The 16,588-nt window shown below is 43.6% G+C and overlaps 1 protein-coding gene across 1 annotated transcript in view; it reads left to right on the top strand.

Moving 5' to 3' along the window:
* LOC130076448 (LIM and calponin homology domains-containing protein 1-like) overlaps positions 1-16,588 on the top strand; it is a 94,445-nt gene that overhangs the window by 39,068 nt on the left and 38,789 nt on the right. The window lies entirely within an intron of this gene.

The raw sequence follows: 16,588 nt of genomic DNA, 5'->3' as shown, positions 1-16,588 counted from the left end.
ATTGGAGCTGAGCAGCAGGGGATTCTGGGATTGATGGAGTGTGTGTGTGTGTGTGTACTCATCTACCTATCTTAAGTGGGGACTAGGGCTGTCACTTTTGTGGAAAAATCCTGATCGATTTTTGAGACGTAAGTGTTCATTGAATCGATTGTAAAATCGATTTTCCATGTCTAAAGACGTTTCCATTTTCATCACCAAATACAGGCAAATCCACGGACACCTAACAGGCATTAGCACGAGCGTAAAGAGGCGCTTGAGACGCGCACAAGTCGCAATATTTCTGATGATTTATTGGCGTGAAGTAGTAGATGCATTATTAATGTTGGTTCTCCGCCTGGGAACGCTGGGGGGAGCGGGGGAGCCACCATTCTCTCCAGAACAGGTTATTAAACCATTCAAATGATTTATAAACGGTTTTATTAAGTTGAAATAGTTGCCAAGTGCCCCTTTAAGATACAACCGACATATTGTCAAGAATCATTGACATGTTGCCATGGGCAGTGATGAAATGCCCAGTTTAGCATCATTATGACCCCTCAAAGCTACAACTGACCAATCAGAACCAAGTATCCCAGAGAGAGAGCTCTAATGTTGTCCAATATCATAACGATTAAAAATGCCAATAGTGTCTAATTCATATTCTCCAGGGTTGTGAGTCATCCGAGCTGTAATGCGAGTGAATACAGTGTGATGATGGCTGAGTAATGCCGGGATTTATGTAATGTGTGTGTGTGTGTGTGTTCACTGGGAATACTGGTCAATGGCAGGTTGTTTGTGTCTATCTCTCAGGTTTAGGGTTGATACGGAGCAGATTGTGCTGCTTGTGTACACAGGCGTTCTCCTGTCATCATGAGATGTGTGGTTATGGAGTCACAGTGTGTTTGTCCAGTAATGATGACAGCGCTGTCAATCCGTGAGTGTGTGTGTGTGTGTGTGTGAATGTGTCGTTCTGTTCCTCAGACGTGTGTTGAAAACCGTGAAAGATCTCGATTATTGTGCAGTTCTCGTCTCTCTGAAGGTTCATCTGTTCCTCAGACGTGTGCAGATGTATGTGGGCTCATCTCTGTTGTTCACACTCTTCTGGGTATTAGTGTGCAATCAGTGTGTGCCATGTGCCTTACAGAAACATCTTACATAAAAATGTTATATAGGGCCCTATGATATCTGTTTTATTGTCTTGATAGTATCACACAGTTTCTGCAGATTTGTCTGCTGCTCATCCATGATGTGAAGCTCCCGCTCCTCCACATCTCAAAGCTGCTGTCCTGGACTGATCTGGAGACTGTGGAGACGGTTGGGTTTAGTGAACTCATCATGATCAAGAGACCAGTCTGAGACGTGACGTGTGTGTTATCCCGCTGGAAGTATCCATCAGAAGATGGTCATGAAGGCATGGACATGCTCAGCATCCACACTCAGGTCGGCTGTGGTGATTAAATGATGCTCGATGGCACTAAGAGACTTAGAAAGTGTGGCAAGAAAATATATACCACACCAATACACCACTTCCAGCCTGAACCGCTGAAACAAGGCAGGAGGATCCACGTTTTCATGTTGTATACACCAGTTCTACCAGAAAATGATGTAACAAAGCATCCATTTATTGGCAGCCCAGCAAGCAATTATTTATAAAGTTCTTAGGCCCCGTCCATAGTTCGTTATGCGAGGGAAGCGGATCTGCATCTCCTGCCTGAAGAGGAAGACGAAGGCGCAGACGATCCCCTGGGAGGGTTAGACAGGACCATCCTGGTGGTGCTGGGGAGGGTGGAGGTTGTTGTCGCGTCGGCATCTGTGAACTCAAACATGTATAAGTACCAATCTTTTATGCAATAAGAATAAGGACGTGATTGGATAGATGTGAAGGTAATAAGTGACGCAGTAATTAAGTCTTCCTGGCAGAACTTATGCTAAAGCTTTCATAATCTGACCCTTCATCTGAACGTCACAGCAGAAGTCCAGACTCATCAGTTTCTCCAGTCTTCTGGTGTCCAGGTCTGGTGAGGCCGTGTGAATCGTAGCCTTAGTTTGCTGTTCTCTGACATGTCGTTGGGCATGTTGTGCGTTCAGAGATGCTCTTCTGTAGGCCTCGCTTGTATCGAGTGCTTATTTGAGTTACTGTTGCCTTTCTATCAGCTGAACCAGTCTGGTCATTCTCCTCTGACCTCTTCTGATCTCTTCTCTTTTTCGGATCATTCTCTGTAAACCCTAGAGATGATGGTGTGAAAATCCCAGTAGATCAGCAGTTTCTGAAACACTCAGACCAGATCGTCTGACACCAACAACCATGACACGTTCAAAATCACTTAAATCGCCTTTCTTCCCCATTATGAAAAATTATGTTTATGACATGTCAATAACATCTCCTTTAACTCCTAGTCCTAACTATGCACATTGTGTAAAGTTTCCAGCATCAAGTTATATTTCTGTCCTCACTGAACACTTGTGAAGCTTGATTTTGTACCTATAAAATGTAATTGTGAGTTGACCGTTCCCATCGAATACAAAACAAAATACCAGTAGTTTGAGCGCACATTAGCTTCAATCGTTTTAGCGTGTTAAAAGATAATGACAATGTTAATGTATTTGATTATGGCAGGAATAGATCGGCTACATAAAGCCCAGTGTCAGATCTAGACAGGCGGAGCTGGGGAGGCTGAGGGACGTGACCGCCGGGTTACAGTGTTGAGCAAGCCAGCTCATTGGCTGCAGACACAGCAGGGGCCAATCAGCTTGTGCCATGTGTATACGATGTGATCTCTACATGACAGGGATCTATCAGCACCATCAGGAGTTTCATGACTGTGCTGGTTATTATAAAACATTTCTATGTAGCTTTAGTGTAGACATAAAAGTATGATGCTTAGTCTGTATATATTTCGTAAAGGTTAGCCATCTGGGAACTTTCTGAAGAGCATTTTTGAAGCCCAAAGTGGGCGGAGCCGGCCGTCGCCATCTTGGCAGCGCGTCACTCCCAGATAAACGAAAGTGGGCAAAGAGGCGGATTAGCTGAGGTGACGTGGCACTAACAGACAGCAGACCACCTGTCACTCAAGTGGCCACGCCCCCAAGTATGCAGAACTTAAAGGTTTAATATAATTTAAACGGATGAGTTATTAAAAAAATGTACACCCCTCACAGTTTTCGTGAAGGGCAAAATTAGCTTTATAGACCAAAACCACTTTTTGCACCAGGCTGTAAACACCTTTTTTTCTGCTGTAAAGTTGGGCATTTTAACATGGTTGTCTATGGGATGGAGTCTCTTCTGCAGCCGGTCTCTAGTGGCCAGTCGATGAACTGAGAGTGAACTTGGTTTGATCGAGTGAATAACTTGACTAGATGAGGATGGAAAGCCTAAGTCATCTTCCTTGACACACTGATTCTTCCCCACGAGAAACAGAAGTTGGATTTCTTATTAGTTAAGAACTTTTAGGTAAAACATTCATCTGTCTACCACATCTTGAAACCTTGAGATAAAAATACCCATTGTTACGGACTGGAACTGTTTCAAGTGTTTATATAGAGTGATAATTCTGTTCTTTGGGGAAGGGGAGCGCAGATTCCTCAGGATAATACGCTAGTAATAGCTCGTCGTCATTATCTGTCATTACTTGTCAGGGTCACTAACAGACTTCTATTGTTCGCCCTGCCAGAGTTTGTTTGTTTAAACTCCTGCAGCTTCTCCTGTTCCTGTCAATCATGCTAGGACACCCCCCCCCCTCAGCGACGCATCACACACACAAACACACACACACACACACACACACACACACACACACACACACACACACACACACACACACACACACACACAGGTGTGCTCGGGTAAATCTCATGTAAGCTGTGCACATCTGAGGTAATTCTGGACTGGCTCTGCAGATCTGAGCGACTCTAAAAACGGAAAGTGGGGCAGAAATCCTCCAGTCCATTCCCATCAGCCCCTGGGGCAGCGCAGATCTTCTCTGGCCTGCTTTAGTTCGTGTTCATGGTGAGAGCATCCATTATTCATCTGAGCGCAGAGAGTGTGTAGGTCACTGTAAAGTTTCCTCTGTTCTTCTCCTGCCACGTTCTTGTCTTTGTGGAGATGTGGACACATTGACTTGCTGTGAATCTGACCGGTTCGGACTCTGTCACACAAACATAGGGCCGCCATCACCTGTTATAACTTAATCAACTAACATGATCTTTATAATGGTATTTCAAATGCAGGAAGGTGAAACAGATACGCAGAGTGCAGTTCGTAATGTAGGTTTGTGAGGTTTCTTCATCTATTTAGGAGTGACTGTAATGTGTTCTCAAACTGGGCTTTGTTCTATTGATCAGTGTCATTTCGGGATAGATAATATGCTGGTTTATTCCGAGTTTAAAAGAGTGTGAGCGCCGTCAACGGATCTAGACGGATCTAGCCGCTCCGGAGAAAACTGTGATGTCATCGTCCAGCTCAGTTCAGTTCTCATATAATGGTGTCAATGCAGGCAGATCAATAAATATTATTGTTGAATATTAAATTAAATGTTAAATTTAATGTCCCCAACTAAGCAAGCTAAGCCAATGGCAACAAAGGTGAAAAAAGGCGACAGTGAAAAGGAATCAAAACTCCATCAGGGCAGAATGGAGAAAAACCCTTGGGAGAAATCAGGCTCAGTCAGGGGGGCAGTTCTCCTCTGGCCAACGAACTAACAGTGTATGATTATGATTCAGGCAGCATTACAGGTCAGAAGTCAGATTGGACTGGAACATTCAGAATATTTATCCAGTTGCCTCTGGTTGAAGATCGGTATGGAGTGTCAATGAGGCCTTCACAGGGTAGAGTCTAGATGACACAATCTCTGCTGACACTTCAGGGATGCGTTGTGGTCGTGTCTAGGCGCAGGTCCACCATCTGATCTGGATACGGCCCGGATCCGGCTGACTACATCATGCGTTGTGGTCGTTTCTAGGCGCAGGTCCTCCATCTGATCTGGATACGGCCCGGATCCGGCTGACTACATCATGCGTTGTGGTCGTTTCTAGGCGCAGGTCCACCATCTGATCTGGATACGGCCCGGATCCGGCTGACTACATCATGCGTTGTGGTCGTTTCTAGGCGCAGGTCCTCCATCTGATCTGGATACGGCCCGGATCCGGCTGACTACATCATGCGTTGTGGTCGTTTCTAGGCGCAGGTCCTCCATCTGATCTGGATACGGCCCGGATCCGGCTGACTACATCATGCGTTGTGGTCGTTTCTAGGCGCAGGTCCACCATCTGATCTGGATACGGCCCGGATCCGGCTGACTACATCATGCGTTGTGGTCGTTTCTAGGCGCAGGTCCTCCATCTGATCTGGATACGGCCCGGATCCGGCTGACTACATCATGCGTTGTGGTCGTTTCTAGGCGCAGGTCCACCATCTGATCTGGATACGGCCCGGATCCGGCTGACTACATCATGCGTTGTGGTCGTTTCTAGGCGCAGGTCCTCCATCTGATCTGGATACGGCCCGGATCCGCCTGACTACATCATGCGTTGTGGTCGTTTCTAGGCGCAGGTCCTCCATCTGATCTGGATACGGCCCGGATCTGGCTGACTACATCATGTGTTGTGGTCGTGTCTAGGCGCAGGTCCTCCATCTGATCTGGATACGGCCCGGATCCAGCTGACTACATCATGCGTTGTGGTCGTTTCTAGGCGCAGGTCCTCCATCTGATCTGGATACGGCCCGGATCCGGCTGACTACATCGTGCGTTGTGGTCGTGTCTAGATGTAGGTCCTCCATCTGATCTGGATACGGCCCAGGTCCAGCTGACTACATCATGCGTTGTAGTCGTTTCTAGGTGCAGGTCCTCCATCTGATCTGGATACGGCCCGGATCCGGCTGACTACATCATGCGTTGTGGTCGTTTCTAGGCGCAGGTCCTCCATCTGATCTGGATACGGCCCGGATCCGGCTGACTACATCATGCGTTGTGGTCGTTTCTAGGCGCAGGTCCACCATCTGATCTGGATACGGCCCGGATCCGGCTGACTACATCATGCGTTGTGGTCGTTTCTAGGCGCAGGTCCTCCATCTGATCTGGATACGGCCCGGATCCGGCTGACTACATCATGCGTTGTGGTCGTTTCTAGGCGCAGGTCCTCCATCTGATCTGGATACGGCCCGGATCCGGCTGACTACATCATGCGTTGTGGTCGTTTCTAGGCGCAGGTCCACCATCTGATCTGGATACGGCCCGGATCCGGCTGACTACATCATGCGTTGTGGTCGTTTCTAGGCGCAGGTCCTCCATCTGATCTGGATACGGCCCGGATCCGGCTGACTACATCATGCGTTGTGGTCGTTTCTAGGCGCAGGTCCACCATCTGATCTGGATACGGCCCGGATCCGGCTGACTACATCATGCGTTGTGGTCGTTTCTAGGCGCAGGTCCTCCATCTGATCTGGATACGGCCCGGATCCGCCTGACTACATCATGCGTTGTGGTCGTTTCTAGGCGCAGGTCCTCCATCTGATCTGGATACGGCCCGGATCCAGCTGACTACATCATGCGTTGTGGTCGTTTCTAGGCGCAGGTCCTCCATCTGATCTGGATACGGCCCAGATCCGGCTGACTACATCATGCGTTGTGGTCATGTCTAGGCGCAGGTCCTCCATCTGATCTGGATACGGCCCGGATCCGGCTGACTACATCATGTGTTGTGGTCGTGTCTAGGCGCAGGTCCTCCATCTGATCTGGATACGGCCCGGATCCGGCTGACTACATCGTGCGTTGTGGTCGTGTCTAGACGCAGGTCCACCATCTGATCTGGATACGGCCCGGATCCAGCTGACTACATCATGCGTTGTGGTCGTGTCTAGGCGCAGGTCCTCCATCTGATCTGGATACGGCCCGGATCCGGCTGACTACATCATGCGTTGTGGTCGTGTCTAGGCGCAGGTCCTCCATCTGATCTGGATACGGCCCGGATCCGGCTGACTACATCATGCGTTGTGGTTGTGTCTAGGCGCAGGTCCTCCATCTGATCTGGATACGGCCCGGATCCGGCTGACTACATCATGCAGCTCAAAATGACAAGCTTGATGTGCCAGCATGGATGGTGATTAAGGGTGTCACGATTTCGATTTTAAATCGAAATCGATCGAAATTAATTCACAATCGTCGATACTGCCACGCCCCCATGTCACGTCCGTTCGGCTTGCCAAGCGGAAAAAACACGGCGTGTTGAAGTGCTGCAAGTCTATGGTCATCCTCCTCTAACTTAGCTACAGCCATTCAAAAGATAGTATGGCAAGTACAGATGCAGGAGTCCCATCAACAGAACGTGAACCCCTTCTCTTTCATTGAAGTCGCAGGTGTGGAAGTTTTTTGGGATTTCCAGTGAGTAATGTTGATAACGTTCGCGCTTCAAAAAAGCCACAGTTTGCAGACATCCAAAGTCTCGCGGAAGTTCCGGGAGTCCCCCGCATATTGATAGCGGCTCCCTGATGCACGCAAATTAGTTAGAATCTCCCGGAATCTAGAGTGAGCGAGCAAGAGCGCGCATGTGAGACAGAAAAAACTGTGCTCCAGTCCAAACCTTATAGCGCGCGTGCGGCAGAGAGCGAGAGAGCGAGAGACCTTGCGTGTGTGCCTCATGAAGCGCATGTAAGACAGAGAACATCCTGATTGGCCGGTTTCGGCTTTAAAAAAAAGTAAATGTAAAAATCGAGAATCGAATCGAACCGTGACCTTAGAATCGAAAATGAAATCGAATCGAGGATTTGGAGAATCGTGACACCCCTAATGGTGATGCATTATATCTACAGTATAGTTTGCTTTCTGATCCGTTTTTAGTTAATACCAATAATAGTCTGTTTAGAAACCACCATGATAAAACACACACATGCATACATTGGTATTATCATAAAAAAATACTTAAAACCAGTTCCTCTCTCTGTCACAGAAGAGAATCGAGCTGAAGCTCTGAGACGGTCGAGCCTCTAACCTTTGGCTGAACCGCAGGGATCCTGGAGCTTCTCAGACCGCAGGAAGAAAGAGAGCATTCTTCTCCTCATACACTACCCCTGCTGTCTGACTCTCCATACACTATAACCCTGCTGTCTGACAGATCCTCAGCTCAGAACAGTTCACAGCAGTAACACACATCAAGTGCCTTTACCACTGTCTTTAAGAACACTATGAGAATATGCCAAGGGCTTCTCAGTCTCTGCTTCTCCCCCCTCTCTTCTTGCAGTGCTTTCTGGATGCCGGTCAAAAAACAATACTTATATGAATAACACATAACATTCTCTGTCACACTGAAGGTCTAAAGGGCCTCACACTAAGATTTTGAACATGGACAATAAATCGATGCATCGTGATTCATGGATCGATTCCATTTTTTCTGAATGCATCAAGCTTTTCTCTCGAATCGATTCTGAGCTTAGTTTTTAACAGCAGATTGTGCCCTAGGCTAGTTTTTAACAGCAGATTGTACTATAGGCTAGTTTTTAACAGCAGATTGTACTATAGGCTAGTTTTTAACAGCAGATTGTGCCCTAGGCTAGTTTTTAACTGCACGCTCAAATGCTCATGAAGAACAACACTTGGCTGTTGTACTTGCACCTCAGAATGCTTTTATGACAAGAGATTAATGTAAACAGCCCACTGCCCACAACCTTTTCGGACTTTATGAATTGTTATTTAATGGAAGATTCAAGTGGTGTGAATAAAGCATTGTAAGCCAGCAGATTACGGCTGTTTCTAGAGCACGACATCTGCTGTTTAAAACTAAGCTTAGAATCGATTCAAGAGAGAATCGCGATGCATTCGGGAAAAATTGGAATCAATCCAGAATAATTTATTGATTCATGATGCATTGATTTATCTTTATTTTCCTTTGAGTTTTCAGTGTACAGTGTACACATTCACACGGATCCGCGAAAACGACTAAAAACCCTGTATTCTGCTGCCAGGCCAGTAGATGGCGATGAAACACTATAGACTGAACACGTGCATGACGTCATCGTCTTCAGAGTTTCGCGTTTCTGTTGTTTACATGAAGACCGTTTTCAAAAACTTGCACTTTGAAACTCGTTTACAAAAGTTTGTGTTTTCAGGCATCCAAAACACCGTTGTGTAAATGAACGATACGATATACATTAATAAAATTGGGGTCAGATCAAACTGTGTGAGGATGAGAGTGTTTAAGAATGATGAGACAGACAACAGAAATAAGATGAATAAATAAAGTGTATTTACAATATTCACAAGGAATGTGAGAAATGTCCAGTGATGTATATAAAGTCCACGGATGTGATAATCCAAATTGTGCTGGAAAGGAAAGTCCACAAAGGTAACCCCACATCCAGTTTGCTGGTGATCAGCCTTTGGTCGTAGTGTGAGCAACAACCATGTTTGCATGCCATGCTGCCTCCTTTATGCTGTCTATTTCCTGTTTCCTGTCATGTGATCACTCACATGACAGGCAGACCTGTAATCGTTTAAAGACAAACACACATAAAACAGATAAGAGGAATAAAATGGACTAAAATGATTAAGACAACATGTAAACCTAATTAAAACATTAAAACTGTAATAAAGTCAGTTAGTTGGATTATTGTCTGATGGCCAGGACTGCACATGAATGAAGGATGCCCATTTTCTGATCTCACAATACCTCTTGATGAAAACTGTACAGTAATTATGTGTAGCTGGAAGCATGATCATTTCTTGAAGTAGCAGACTTGATGATGGTGTTTAGACTTGATGTGGTTTTCCTTTCAGATTGCTAGTTTATGAAAATGATCTTGAGATCACCATGGTAACAGGTTGGGTCTGTTTCTGAGGGTTTGCTTTGGTGCTGTTGGGTAATTTTCATCAGTAGCAGGAATCCGCTCTGATTTGGACACTGATGGCTTTGAAGCTAGTTCAGAATCGTTCATTATCTTTCCAACATCAGCTGTCAACTGTGAGAAGTTTCCCAAGGACTCGGCAGTGAGATCATGCTGTGATATGAGCATTTGTATGGAATAGATCAGTGAGAGGCTGGCGTTTCTGTTTCCATTGCATTCTGTTTATGTGTCAAGTATCGCACCTTACAGAGAAAGTTTGAGAAATTCGTATCGGGGGCTTGTTTATTTAATGATAATGACTTTACATCATCCAGTTTGTTATATGGCTACTGAATAAATAAATTGAGATGAAGTTGAAGTGATTGTATAATGTGAGAAGAAAGGGAGTGCGGAGGGATACGAGAGATTAAACTAGTGGTCATTATACAAAATAACGCTCAGTGCCTTGAGTCATAATCAAATATTCTAGACTAGAGAACCATGTAATAATCTTTAAAGCTGCAGTCCGCAGTTTTACATCTTTGTCGCCATCTCTGATTAAAAGTCATTACTACAAGCTTACCGCTTTGAATCAAGCTAAGGCAAGCAGATAGTTTTGAACACTGGCTGGTTATGCATTTTCTCAAAAAAGCTACGGACTGCAGCTTTAATTTGAATAAAAATAAAAAGTATTCTCTTTAATGTATGGTGAAATTCTAAGAAAACTAGCTTAATTTTTTACAAAAAAGGCTGTATAAATGCTACAGTAAAAACCTGTTAACTGTAAGTGATCCTACTATACATAGTAAAAATTGTAAAATCATTGTAAAACTAAGTTTATTTTTACATTAGAATTACGACATTTAGAATTAGAAACAACATACAGGAACACTCAGAATTGAAGCAGAAGCCAACAAGACTTGCTAATGACAACCGTTGGCTAATGACAACCAGCTGATTGCAATGATGAGTCCGGGCAGAGGATTGTGGGAAATGGAGTCCAGGCAGAGGTCAGAATCTAGGGAAGTGGATGTGTAACTTTTTTCCTCAAACCCCAAGTTTCATTGGTTAAGGTGAAGGGTGGAGTTGGAGATCAGTGTTTGGTGTAGGCAGTCAGCACTGTGATGGACCAATGAAATCTTCAGAATCGGCTGCTGGGTGGAGTTTGTGCTGAACTGGTTTGGGGAAACAGGAGAGGCAGTGAGTTTGACTCAGTACATTCCCACAAAACACATTCAGTTTTATTTAATATTTAATATTTTCCTTATTCTTTTCTCATCAGTTATGGACATTGGTGTGATTTCTGTTACTTTCAATGTTTATTTAATGTCTTTTCCATTATTAGTTGTTTGTCGCTCTAATGGTCATTATTCATAGACGTGCTAGTTTTGATTAAGTTTAATTCATCACGTGGCAAAGCAGATTGTATTTGCCAGTGGGTTGGTACAGTATATTAACATTAAATCACTTATGTGTTCAGTTATGAACTATAAAACCTCCACTGAAACATCATCATCATTTTACAGTCGTCACCTTCAGGTTTGTTGAGAGTCGCTTCACTCCTGCGGTTCAGATCATCATCATCATGCTGTTCTTCTCATGAGAAAATCTCTGCCTTGTTTTTGCTTTAGTAACTTTTCTGTGTTGTGCCTAACTGGATTCCTCCTGCTGAGCACAACAAAGCTGGGGAAGTGGTAAACTTGGACACGGATGCGTGAGAATGGGCTGTTGTTATGTCATTAAAGCGTCCGCCGGGAGCAAAGCCACAGAAAAAAGGAAACATCTTTTGATTGTTTAGGGAAACAATGCGGACGCGCACCGGGACGCATTCCACTCGCAGCAGCATTCCAGCGACTGATGGAGCGGCCTGGGACGACCTGTGCCGCGGTTCCCATTGTGAAGTAATGCCATGCGTCTGCCAGAAGCTACTGTGTGTACGGTTTCATGCTGACGCTCTACTCCACAAACAGCTGTTCTTATGATGGACAGCTCTCTCGTAAATATTCTTTATATGTGTTCGCTTGAATGGTTTATCAGGCACTCTAAATGTTGTGAAATCTTCCACAGATCTATAAAATACTGCTGGCCAGTTCTGGAGGGTTTTTATTAATGTTCCCAAATTTGTTCAAGGGTTTCAGAGTTTGGACTGGACAGCGTCAGAATGGGTTTCTTTGGTAGTACCATGGTTTCAAGAGTGAAAGTACCAGACAGTAGCTCAAACAGTTTTCAGGGTATTTCAGCACTTCACAAATGCCCTATAATCACTTGAGTTTAACCTGACACTGTAGCTCGAATTCAGTCCTCCAAATGTCCATCAGTAAGGCCTGAACCAAATAATGTTGAACCAAAAAGACAGGCTGCTGTGCACATATGAATGTTTTTCTCTGGGTAAACAAGTTTTCTAAAGTCTGTTGCCCCCTGATGGGCTTTGAGGTTAATGTCAGTTTGCAGAGTGAGAGTCTCCATCTCAAGCTCACTAGAAACCAGGTTAAATATGCATCACTTAGTTTCTCAGAAATGTGTAAAATGTCCACTTGTATGAAAGGATTTGCAGTGAAGGACATGCATGGTTCCAGCTTATCAAAGTCATTGAATCTGTCCTCAGATATTTGTCCAAGCCTGTTCAAGAGTTCAAAGTACTGATGTAATGCTCTGTCAAAGATATCAGATGCAGAAGCATCGACTGCATGGATGGAAAGTGATGCCATTTCTTCCTCTGTAAATACGGCTGATTTTGGCTTTGAATGCTTTTACAGCACTGATCATGTCACTGAATGTCTTACGTTTGCCTTGCAGTTCACAGTTCACAGTTTCCCAGTGATGTGAGTTAGGAAGGAGAGATCCAGTAGTCATCAGTTGTTACCAGCTTTTCAAATGGCATGAGTGCGGACATTATTTCATTTACACTCTTGTGATCTTTAAACAGAGAGTTTGCTATCACAGTCATTGCTCCATTGACATCCCAGAATGTTTTTTTGTGTGTTTCGTCAAAAAATTAGCAACTCAAAATGAAGCTTCGGTTGTAGCTTGTGACTTTTTTTTTGCTTCCTGCTAAATTGGTCTTTTCTCAGTAATGCACCCGGTGGATAACGGCCGCTGAAGGTCTCCTGGGTTGTGCTGAAATGTCTCTCCACATTGTGTCTCTTGGCTACCGCTCCACAGATGAGGCGTACAGCTTGATCTTTGACATTTGTGAAGAGGAATTCTGTCTCCCACTCCTCCTTAAAGTCTTTTTCGTTTTAGCATGACCTGGTGTATTATCATTGTAGCAATGTTCAGGGAAGAAGGAGGCGGGAACCGGCGGACAATCAAATTAAAACTTTATTTAAATGAAATAAACACAATACCTGCCAGCAGTCCCTCACGGAACTGCTGGCTACCCAAAATAAAATATAACTACCTGCCAGCAGCCCCTCACGGACGACTGCTGGCTACCAAAATAAAATAAAATAAAACACAAACAAAAGCAGGCCTGTTCCTCTCTCGATCATCCACTCCGTCGCTCCTCCTTTATGCTTCCGCTCCTCCGTGAGAGATGCGAGACCGGTGTGCTTCCCAGGTGCTGCTCATTAGCAATCGCACCACCGGCCTCGCGACGTTCTCTCACGTCCCTCGGCCGTCCTGCTCACCACAATCATCAATGATTCATTTTTGTTGTTGTTGTTGTTATAGTTGAATTCACCATATTTATGCCATCAGACCGCCACAAACTCACAGAATCGCCTACAAGAAGCGTAGCATACCTCAACGTACATTGATACACACAAACTTCTAAATATTTAAAGTCCCCCTGTGGTGAAAATCCAGCTTTTAATGTTGTTTATATGTCTATGTGGTGTTTTTAATATGCTTTAAGTCAAACCATGTGTAAATTCATAAGTCGACAGCATTGCTGAGTATTTTCTCCTTAAAACTGCAGTGAACCAAAGACAGTCTCAAAAACACGGCTTGAAACCAATCTGGGGTGCGTTTCCTGAAAGCATCGTTAGCCAACCAAGGTTCTCAAGCTCCGTCGTTATCAGCAGTTCAACGAGTCTGTTTCCCGAAAATATAGTTCAACAAACATTCGCAAACAGCATTGCAAAGTTGTGTGTTTGGAACGACAGCTCTGCGGTTAGAAGAAGAGTTTCTTGTTTGCATGACATGTGGACTTAATAAATCCTGATCTTGAGCAAAATAAGCAAGCTGACATACAGTACAATCTATATCTTTGATTTAGAATACATACAAATGTAATTTATGTCTTTTAGTTTGTCAAGAGATTTAAAGCACTGTTTTTGATGAGCCTATGATTGAATCTGGAGATAAGGCAAAATAATTGAGAAACATTTGAAATAGCCCTCAGATGCCATATCCGTAATTTATACCAAAACATCTAGCATTAATTCAGTCTCAAACAGACTCATTAAAAGTAATTATTAGTCCACCACATGCGTGACATCATTAAGCAACGCGGTTGAACGACCAATTTGCAACTATATAGTTTTTCTGGAAACAGTCGTGACTAGCTAGTGGATTTCTCCAACGATGCATCACACTATAGTAGTGAAGCACGAGTTACGGAAACACCCCTGTTCAACATGTGATCGTCAACGAGTGGATCTCTGAGCTGATGTGAGTGAGTGGAGGCGGGGCTCATTTGCATAATCATAGAACCGCGAATACTAAATGAGGCAAGGGTGTCGAGTTACATTCACGGTATTTTAAGGCATGGATAAATTTTTTCAAGGAAAAAACATTTAAATATGTCATTTTGGTGATCAGAGATGAGTTTTAAGGGATACAATTATAGACCAATTTTCAGTTAGTAAACATGGTGACATTTTTATGTGGGCGGAGCTTAGGTGGTGGCAGAACGATCCCTCTGGCCGCTTCTCTAACGTAAAGTCTGCAAGTTTTGTTAGCTTGTTTTTAACAATGACTGGAGAAAATCCGATTTTATCTTAATGTGCAAGGTCACTCACTGTCCAGGACCGCGATTGTTATTTGCAAAAGTTCATTTTAATCGGACAGAACCAGATTGGCCGACCCGTACACTCATTGAGGATCTGACAGGATTAACGTTAACGTTACCTCCGGTTGAGTGAACTGACTTCTACACCTACCTGATAGAGAAACGGAGGGCATGTAAATCTTTAGATGCCTATAACTATGTGCTGAATGGTCATGTACAAGACTTGTGTGTACGATCCGCAGTTCTGCCGAGCCAGCGCCGAGAAGACGACAATGTAAAGAGTGACATTGCGGTGCAATTTTAATGAGGTGAATATTTCTAGAAATAAAAAATTGCAGATAAAGCATATTAATTTTTCATTGATTCTTGCACCCAACAACACAACAAGATGACATTTAATAATAAGAAGAATAATTTAAGATCCTTATTTTGTAGCCGAATCTGTGCTGGTTTGTATTTGCCGCCTCCAGTTTTCCCTTTGTTCTGCCACCAGCTAGCGCCGTGACGTAACTGTGACGTCGGCTGAAAATTGGTCTATTGACTACAGGGGGACTTTAAAATGATTGTTTGCAGAAATTATGGTATCATCACATTTTTTTGACTTCCTTACGAACAGGTATCAATATACAAGCCAACACTTCTGTTGAAGCCAATCAGGCCTGATAATGTTTCAATGGAAAATACAATGTCCATTTTTATTCGGTTGAGCCAGTATATAATGGTCTATCGTCTAGCTAACTTTGCTAAATTAAATGATTGGTATTTGAATGTCTAATAAACATTTTATTCCACAAACCTCACAAACTTTGGCAAATCTGCATTTAGATCTTGTGAAGTGTTCATTTGTATTCAGTATAAATACGTTTGTAGAGTTCAGCTGTTACTGGACAAACTTTACATCCTTGATCTTAAATTATGCTGCATTACATTCATGTCATAATCCTGGTGTAATGATCATTTTGCATTACCTGGTCTTTATTTGAGCACAAATACTCACTGATCCTCTCCTTCTGTGGATGATTCTGAATCTGAATAAGAGAAATGACTGATATTACAGTGTGTTTAATCTTGGCCAGCCTCCTTTTTACTAAATCAACTTGGCATTATTTAATTCATGTAAAGAAGTGATGATTTTAAATAAGAAAAATGCAACTAAAATAGGTATTCTTATAAAGAGAACATCAATATAATAAAATAAGTTCAGATATAATTGTTCCCTCATTCCACAATCAGAGGCTTTTATTTTCACACATGTGGTTTGTTTCTCTACTTCTACTCACAGTTCCTGAAAGACTGAAGTGGACACAGACACAGCTTAACTGTAGTGTAATTTTAGCTTTGTTTGTTGGGAAAAGCATAAAAAGTTATATATATGCCTGAAACCCGTATTTCGTAGAAACTGTTATTGTGGTGTCTTTGTCTTTTCCTCAGATCGAGGCTGAAGTGTGTAACTCCCGCTAATCTCCAGCCAAGTTGTTCTTTCTGGACTATAAAAGCGTTTAGTAGATCTCAGCTATTTTGATGAAGGATTGTAAAATGCACAAAAATAAATGAGCTGCTTTATTATGTAGTAATTCTAGCGCTATATAAACTGTGTGTACGTAACCTGCTTACGTTGCCTCTGAGGGAGGAGAGCATGAGCGGCACAGAAGGCAAATCCCACGTGTCAGGAATAATTAGCATGACACTCGCCTGAGAGAGAGATTTAGCCGGGATGACGGCCGCTTACTCCAAGCCTGTTAGAGAGAGAGAGCGGGACTATCTCTCTCTCTCTCTCTCTCTCTCTCTGAAATAAGCAGTGGAATAAGCTTTGATTTGCGCTGTGTCATAGAAGGTCATTTGCT

Source organism: Rhinichthys klamathensis, unplaced genomic scaffold (assembly GCF_029890125.1).
Source record: "Rhinichthys klamathensis goyatoka isolate OS25496 unplaced genomic scaffold, OSU_Roscu_1.1 h1tg000652l_1, whole genome shotgun sequence".
NCBI lineage: Eukaryota > Metazoa > Chordata > Actinopteri > Cypriniformes > Leuciscidae > Rhinichthys > Rhinichthys klamathensis.
The sequence above is the reverse complement of the archived record's forward strand: the minus strand, read 5'-3'. Positions and strand labels throughout refer to the sequence as shown.